General features: G+C 42.2%; 1 long non-coding RNA gene across 1 annotated transcript; it reads right to left on the bottom strand.

Annotated features, from left to right (window-relative positions):
• Window positions 1-1,446: 1,446 nt before the first annotated feature.
• On the bottom strand, window positions 1,447-6,020 carry LOC119012255. Its single transcript, XR_005072419.1, has 5 exons — window positions 5,169-6,020; window positions 3,799-4,561; window positions 3,262-3,447; window positions 2,408-2,617; window positions 1,447-1,520 (listed from the first exon to the last, which is right to left on the bottom strand). It is a non-coding gene; the product is annotated as an uncharacterized LOC119012255 (long non-coding RNA).
• Between the last annotated feature and the right edge of the window lie 2,129 nt (window positions 6,021-8,149).

Raw genomic sequence — 8,149 nt, 5'->3', positions numbered from 1 at the left:
TCCAAAGTTGCAGCGTCTTGCTCCGCCTCGCGACGGCGATGAGGTCACCGCCTCGCTACGCTCTACTCTCGCGATACCAAGCTCGAGGGCTCGTTCTGTCAGATTAGACGACTGCGCAGTCTCGCGATATGACAGGGGAGCGGAATGAAAAGAGCGGACTGGTGAAAGGATGGGAGAGAGAGGGAAAGCGTTGCTCTGGCAACAGAATCGGACTGGCTGCTCGGCGATGGCTTTTCTCTTCCAAGCAACTGGTGTTTGTGCTGCAGGTTTGTGTGTTTGTGTTGAGGAAGACTTACATAATCGAGGCTATCTGTTACAGTCTGCATCCAGGTGTAGCAAAACGAGACTCGGGATTCCATTTGTAACTTTCTCAGAGAGAGATTCACTGATGTGTTTATTCTGTGTGTTTCAGCCATAAAGTCATAATCATTCAAGTTCATAAAGTGGCTAAAAGGTGATTTGAAATGTAATAAATAAGGTATTTAAAATAGTAAGAAATGTCTCTAATGGTCACTTTAAAATGTTTTGCTTTTTATGTAAGGTCTTGTAATAGGATCACAGTCGAGTTGAGGGCATTGTGGGATATCTGGATGTCTTATGGGTCAGATCAACGTGGCTGCAAATGAAGAACATTGGATTACAATATTCCACATGTGGTCCAAGAGGTTCAATCTGTAATTTTCCTTTTATGTATAATGTTGTTAATGCGCCCTTACAAGGACATTAGTGATGCATTTTAAGTTGTGTTTATTTTACTCCAGCACATTTCTGTTGTGCTAATATGTTCTGGACTGCTTAATGGACACATGCTTGAGAGACTTTAACAGTGAGTGGGAGTTGTATGTGTTTTTTTTTTGTTTTTTTTCCCCTCTTCTATTTTTGTTGTAGTTTCCACGGCGTCTGCTGAAACAGAGAGGGAGAGAGAGCAAATAAATCATCAGATAGACATCCGTATGAATCAGGACTGTTATTTAACTGGACCGGTGTAGCCGCACTATTTGTTTATCATTGCACAACACAGAAACAAGCAAATAATAGCTGAAGTCCCTTTGTGCTACTCACGAAAACAAGATCATAACGACCAAGAATAATTGTTGGCAGTGCAAGTTTCTCCAAACCGCCAACATGTTTATGTTTATTATTGCATCACTGCGTTACTCTTTGTTGCTTTAAGGTGAACATAAACATAAACAGATGGGTGTTTTTCAAGTATTAAGAACCAAGTATTGTAAGTGATGCACTTCAAATTGATTTTTTGATATCCTGTGATAAATCACCCACGTTGTTATTTTCTTTAATTTATTTATTTATTATTCTGTATTTTCATTTATTCACGCAGACTCAGAAACAACATTTTATATGTAGTTTAATACTTAAAGGGGCTCTTTGGTACTTCTGTGTTGTGCTGGTTGAGGTTGAACGTACATGAAGTCACATCCACTGGAGTCCCTCTCAAAGAAATCTGCAGTCCAGCAGCATTACACAACTTAAAGGTGCACTAAGTAGTTCTGTAGAAGATGCTTTAATCAGAAGACAAAGATAACTGCGACTAGATAAACCAACTCTCTTTGTTTTTTGTGACTGAATAAACAAACTGAAACAAACTTAAAGGACAAAACAGTGTCATACTGTGTTACTTTGCTTATATGTGGTGGACCCTGCCACCTTTCTAGCTTCAAACAGTCTTCTTGGGACCTTATTTTCCTCTGAGAACAGTTTGTTTATTCAGTTGTGGAAACAATAAATGTCTACGTTTGTAATATATGTATTTATTACCTCATTGATATTGGAAATATTAAAATTCTGAGTTTGAATTTATTTTCCAAAACAACATAGTGCCCCTTTAAACAAATCGTCAACAGGCTTTTATTCGCAACGAGGGAGGCAGGAAAGGTCTACTGTTAGGTTATTTATTATTTATTTTATCTGTTTTATTTGTGGAGGGACCATGCACAATATCAAACATAACTGTTGCCATTTGAAGCATTGTTCCAGAGTTAGCTTAGAGCTCATTTACATCTGCAGTCCGCTGGCAGGTTATAGTTCATGTGATAAACACATTTATCACATTACATTTACAATCCTGCTCACGTGTGAACAAAACGTGATTATTAAATACATGTGTTTTGCTATAAATTGTCACATGGAGCTCCTTTAAGGGCTTTCTTTGAGCGAACCAGTGAGAAATAGACAGCAATAAAGACACATTTAAATGCTGTAAGCCCAGCTTTGCAAAATCCACCTGCTCGCTCCGCTCACATACATTAATTATTCCGGCATAAAATTTTAATTAGATAAGAGAGAGAGCACTGCCCTAATTAAAGCAGCTCAGCAGGTACCGACGTAAGGAGTGGGTGAACTGTATGGGAGTCGCAGGAATTCATTGCTCTCTCTCCTACATAATCACCTGTGAATAGTTACACTCCGGCTCTGTGTATTCTCTGTCCTCTATCCGTCATTTCTCGATAATTATTCATTCTGCTCCAGGTGACAGTGCAGTTCACATCCTCATCTTCATTTACTCTATCTCCCCGCGTCTACCTCTGCCTGCCATTGATTTCCACTTTCTGTCTATGCATCCATTATTCTCAAATGTCATCCAGGATTACATAACAATCTAATAAAGACAAAGGAAAAGAGATTACCGTGATTAAAACCTCTCTATTCCTGTAGCTCTATGGGTCCTAACACTACCCACCCCATTCTGTCAAGGGGCGGATATTTGTGTGGGTGGTTTGGTATTGTTCTCTGGTGAAAAACTGCTCCCCCAGGATTAGCTCAAGTATTCTAATTGGGTTAGCCACAGAATGAAATTCAGCGTGGATTAAAGTGCAGAAAAGACTCATCAACAACAATAAACGACACTGAAACTTTACTGTTTTCTACGCCAGGAAAACAGTGAGGCATCATTTACTTGGTAGGCAGAGAATAGGGACAACTTGTGAACACTTAATTGATCTAGTGGGGGAATTATGAGGGGTTTTTTTTACTGCAGGAGAAGTGTCCTGTGTCTTGGAACAACATAATAGGATTCTTTCTTAACTCCCTAAACTATTGTAACTACATTATTAGATTAAAAGATGAAGGCACAGAGGCAGACTCTCAAAATACTGATTCCTGATGCAGAGGGAGCATGCATTTGTGTGTGTGTGTGTGTGTGTGTGTGTGTGTGTGTGTGTGTGCGTGCGTGTGTGCGCGCACGCGTCAATGATGCAACAGACACTTCACCAGCTGCTGACATTTCTTGCTCTCAAAACTCACTTTCCAGCTCAGTGTTCAACTGCAATTGTCAGATTTCTATAGGATTCACAGAGCATTTGCAGCCTTCGCACACCTGTCGGTCGACAGCTGCACGGAAGAAGGCCGGCGATCATTATCCATTGTGTATTGCATTGTGAGACAACTTCCAGCCAATATTTTGTCACTTTTTCAGTGTGAAGTATGGAACTGCAAAAAAAAGAAAAAAAAAAACATGGCTACAGTTTATATGGAGTTTGGACTTGGACTTGTCAAACCAAAAACTCCCTTTGTCCCCATTTCATACGACAAACTAAATATGTACAGTATGTAGATACTAATTATTCTCTAACACGTTAGTTCTGTTAGTCTAGTCAATTCACCAACACAATCATGCCATGTATGGCACAGTTTTAATTGAAATGAAGGTTCGAAATGGATAGGTGAGGGTCTAGTTTAGTGGATGATTGAGTCTCAGGGTGCGGATCTCTAAGAAATAATGAGATGGAAGGACACCAGATTATCAGGCAGAATTCAAATCCAGGACCTCCTCAGACTCACCTTTGTACGGTACATCTGCACAGGTGGTTGAATAAGTGAGAGAGAGCGGCGTTTTGTTCCTGTTACTCCATTCCACATGTTAATTGTATACAGCGTGTGCTATGTACAAAATGTCTCAGTGTACAGGTTTTCAGCTTTAGGGTACATTTTAGTAAGTTACTTTTTACATATTCTGCTAAAAACTAATAAAATTTGCTTATTACTTGGTATCAAAAGTAACTAGTTATTTCTACATAGGTAAAATCTCTTGGGTGATACAACTTACCTGCAACCAGCTTCTTTAGATATTGTCAACTGCTCTGAAATCCAGTTTTTGTTGTTAAGTCGTCCATTCTGCTTCACTGGCAGTATTTGCCTCATTGTAAGCACCAGTGTCCAGTTTCACTTTGCTGTGCTGCCATATCAGATGCTCCAGCAATTTAACCAGCAGGTTGTATTTTTCGTTGTTGAAAGCATTTTCCTGCTTGCACAAAGTTTGCAACGGACGTCAATGTTCTTTGCATCTTTGACTGTGACAAACTCAAAACAATGACAACACTTACAGCTGGTGAAAGTGTACTTCTCTCCATCATCCTTCATCCATCATTCAGCTTTTTGGCCTAGTAGCCAACATGACCTGCCCTGCCGCCAGACAGCCTGGCTAGGACAAAAATAAGAATGGTGTTCTGGCGACACAGTAGTCCTATTCACACGCAAGTCTCAGTCGGGCGGGCTGACTGTCACAGTGATTTTTTTTCAAGACAGTAACTACAACAACACGGTACTGGAAGGAGACAAACACTTGGTGAGCTTTTTGTTTTTTTTCCCAGGGACAGATACTGTTTTTTTGGGCAGAAATATGACGAAGTGTCAGTAGGACAGACAGGATGACAGACACTTCTCAACAGATAACTGCGGTATTTTTTTCTGCATATAAGTTGTTAAAGACATTAACAGTTGCTACGTTACTGTTGTTTGGTCATGGAGCATTGACTTGTGGGTGATTTCTCTTAATCTTTTTCAGTGAAGGATCTGTTCAATTATCACATTGCAGACACCATCAGATCGACACACATCGCTCCGCACCGCTGGCTTATCCATTCACACAGGTACTGTTTGCCTCTGCTGCACCTCTGATACTGCAGAATTTCACCCCTCACCTATATGGGGTTTTCTGTTTTGTACAAGAAATCTAAAAATATTTAATCTCTCCGTTTTCAACGTATAGCACCTGTGGTTTGCTACTACACCTCCTTTGTGCATTGCACTGTGGGACGACGGTGTACTTCAACAGTAAACTTAAACATCAAATGTGTTTCTACTCATGATTTACTTGCATATGCCTATCACTTTTTCAATCTAGACAAATTACATTCTCAAAATGTGCTCACATTTAATTTGTAGCATGAAAGCGGTACACCATTGCAGATCCAACTTAATAAATGTCTCAGATTATCTTGTGTCCCTTTATTTTGCACTTGCAGCATCTTGGCCTGTACCTCCACTTTTATCTTTAACGCTCTCCTCCCTTGGTGGTATAACAAGCAAATCTGTGGGGAAAGGAAAGAAAAAAATTAATGAGGAGGGCTGCTTTTGAAGCTCAGTCTTTTCCCCCCCTTCTCTTTTTCAAGGCATCAGACATGATGTCATTATATGTGATGCGACACTGCAGCGGATGACTGTTACATTCTGTCTGAGTTATATTAAGATGTCAACAAGTGAAGTCAGACATGGGGGCGACCACCTAAAGGATACATGACCGCCGTAACCCTGAGAGGGAGAGTGGAGGAATTCCTCCCTCTGTTGCCCCTGGAAGCGGAGGAATGAAAAGAATGGGCCCCATTCACAAAGTTCCACTCAAGCGGCGCTCCAACACTAATAGAGATTGACATGAAGAAAGGCGACAAGTAGTTTTCACATACACTGGCTCTTTTGTCTCCTTTTGCTGAGGGGCATCATGCAGACAGTGTGCTCTGAAAATAGGCAGAATTTGATGCGCTTGTTTTCATTAAGTGGAGACCACTGTGTCTTGATTGGAGTGTGTGTGTGTGTGTGTGTTTTCTGCAATTAGTGTTTTGTTGGTCATTGTTATTGTGAGGGTAAACTGGTGGAGTGAATCGCTCGGCCGACTGATTGGCAGACATTTTAGGACGGACAAGAGGAGAGCAGCAACTGATGTCGTTCAGTCCAGCCTGAACTTGAGCATGCTCAAAGACTGACGACTTTGTTGTCATCTTTTACACCCGGCTCTCACTTTGCATCAAATACTGGCAAATACTAACTTTAGCACGCTTCCACACTCATAGTGAATATGCTAATGTTTAGCTGATAATGTTTATAGCAGAATCAAACATGTTTACAGCCTGGTGAAAAAAACGATATGGGTCACTATAGCTAATTACCCTAAATCATGACTGTACATTTTGAATTGGTTATATCAAGGTCGAAAGTTATGAATAATTATGGATCATAGGGAAATGTCATTTGCAGGTGTTTTGCCATAAACCAAAGTATTAGACAAACTAAAGTTATGACCTGATGTTGACACTCGGATGAAAACTAATTTTAGAGTTCATCCTTTGGGGAACAAACAAAAGGTCTGGGGCAAATTTCATCACAATCAATCTGATGTTCAAGGAAAAAGCTAAAATGTCAACATTGGGGGGGGGGGGGGGGGGGGGGCTGCAAGTGAGCCTGGGGGATCGCCTAAAATCATTTAGGGTCATCTTCTGGGCACCAAGTCCTTCCAATCAACGAATTCATTTCGCCATATTTTCATGGGATAAGTGACCGATTCATTCAAACCGATGGTGTCAGTCAGGTTTACACCATCACTACGAGCAGGACAAACACTTTAGGGAACAGATGATTGGCTGGGACTGGCATATTATCGTAGCAATTATGGGTATTCTAGTCTCAACAGCGCATATGTTGGTGTCTGTAGCCTGGGGCACGTGGCTCAGACGTGCGTGGCATGAAGCCGCTAGAGCTAGACAAACAAACCACTTCATCACAAGCCCTATGCAATCCGCTCTGTTTGTACACACCTATGCAGTACGTTGAATGCCAGTTGCTAAGACAAACAAAGCAAAGAGAGAGATTGCATGAATCATTAACTATTTCATTGACGTAGATTCAACTGTATACGAGAAGCATATGTGATCTATTGAGTAAAGTTGGCTTGTACCTTTATCCTCTTTCATTTCTCCCCCGGGTTAAGAGAGATTACTTGCAAAAATGTTTGTAGCTGGATGTTTCCCCTACACCACAAAAGCAACTTTGCAGAAGTAAAATCTGTCTCCACAGGTCTTCTCATGTTCAGTGTCTCCTCAGCTACAGCGACCTACAGGTCTGTCCCACGGGAGTTTGGGTTATCGCCGTGCGTGCTCCATGCAAACTCCCTCAGAGATACGATTCTCTTATTAAGAGACTGCCACAGACCGAATATATATTGTTCTCCGTCTCTGCATGGGGTAGAGGGGCCGGTTGCCTCTCAGAGGATTTAACATCGGAGCTGCCTGTCAAGAGCCGCGCTGCACCGTGATCCTCGCAATCCCAGCCTCCCTTTGTAGAGTACAGGAACTTACAGAGAACTCTTTAAAGATATGTGTTTGAAAAGGCAAAGGCATAGACAGAATTCAACTTCAAATACCTCCCATTTGGCACTGCGCACACACACCTCCCCACGAAGAGAGCTGGAGCGGTGTGACTCACGCTGGTGTGAAAACACAGCGGAGAAGTGGGAGGATGACATCACAGCACCCTGCAGGAGAGCAAGTGCATAGGAGTTTGGACCCCGTTCAAGCACGCACATAAGGGCACGTACACTCACACCTATACATGTATACGTACACACACTCCTCCTCCTCCGCCGCTCTCTCGATTGCACCAACCGCCCCCACCGCACGTGCGCGCACAGGCACACACTGAACGTTTCCTGACCAGAAATAAAAACTGGTTGTCCTGAGGAGACTTCGGAGTTGTTGTGCTTTTTTTTTCCAACTTCACATGGGGCGGGGGCGGTAATAGGCGAGCCAATGGTTGGCCGGGAAACGGACACGCCGTGACAGGATTTGGGGGCCGAGGTTGAAAAAAAAAAAGAGAGAGATATTCGAAAGGAGAAGGCGCCATCCAGCTCAGATGTGATGTGAAACTCCACCAGCCTCTTGCATGTCTGTACACACGTATTGAACCCCTGCTGCTCGGGCCCCGCTCCAGCTCCTGTGATGATAGCACAAGCAGACAGGAAGTGTGATTAATTGACAAACAGAGATCCCCCCCCACCCCATACATATTGCATTCACATGCGAAGACACTCAAGCTCTCTGTGTTTCTAACATGATTGAAAGGAAAGGAGGCAGGATTAGAGCTT

Source organism: Acanthopagrus latus, chromosome 22, assembly GCF_904848185.1.
Source record: "Acanthopagrus latus isolate v.2019 chromosome 22, fAcaLat1.1, whole genome shotgun sequence".
NCBI classification, from domain to species: Eukaryota; Metazoa; Chordata; class Actinopteri; order Spariformes; family Sparidae; genus Acanthopagrus; species Acanthopagrus latus.
Note: the sequence above shows the minus strand (reverse complement) of the source record. Positions and strands in the feature narration are given on the sequence as shown.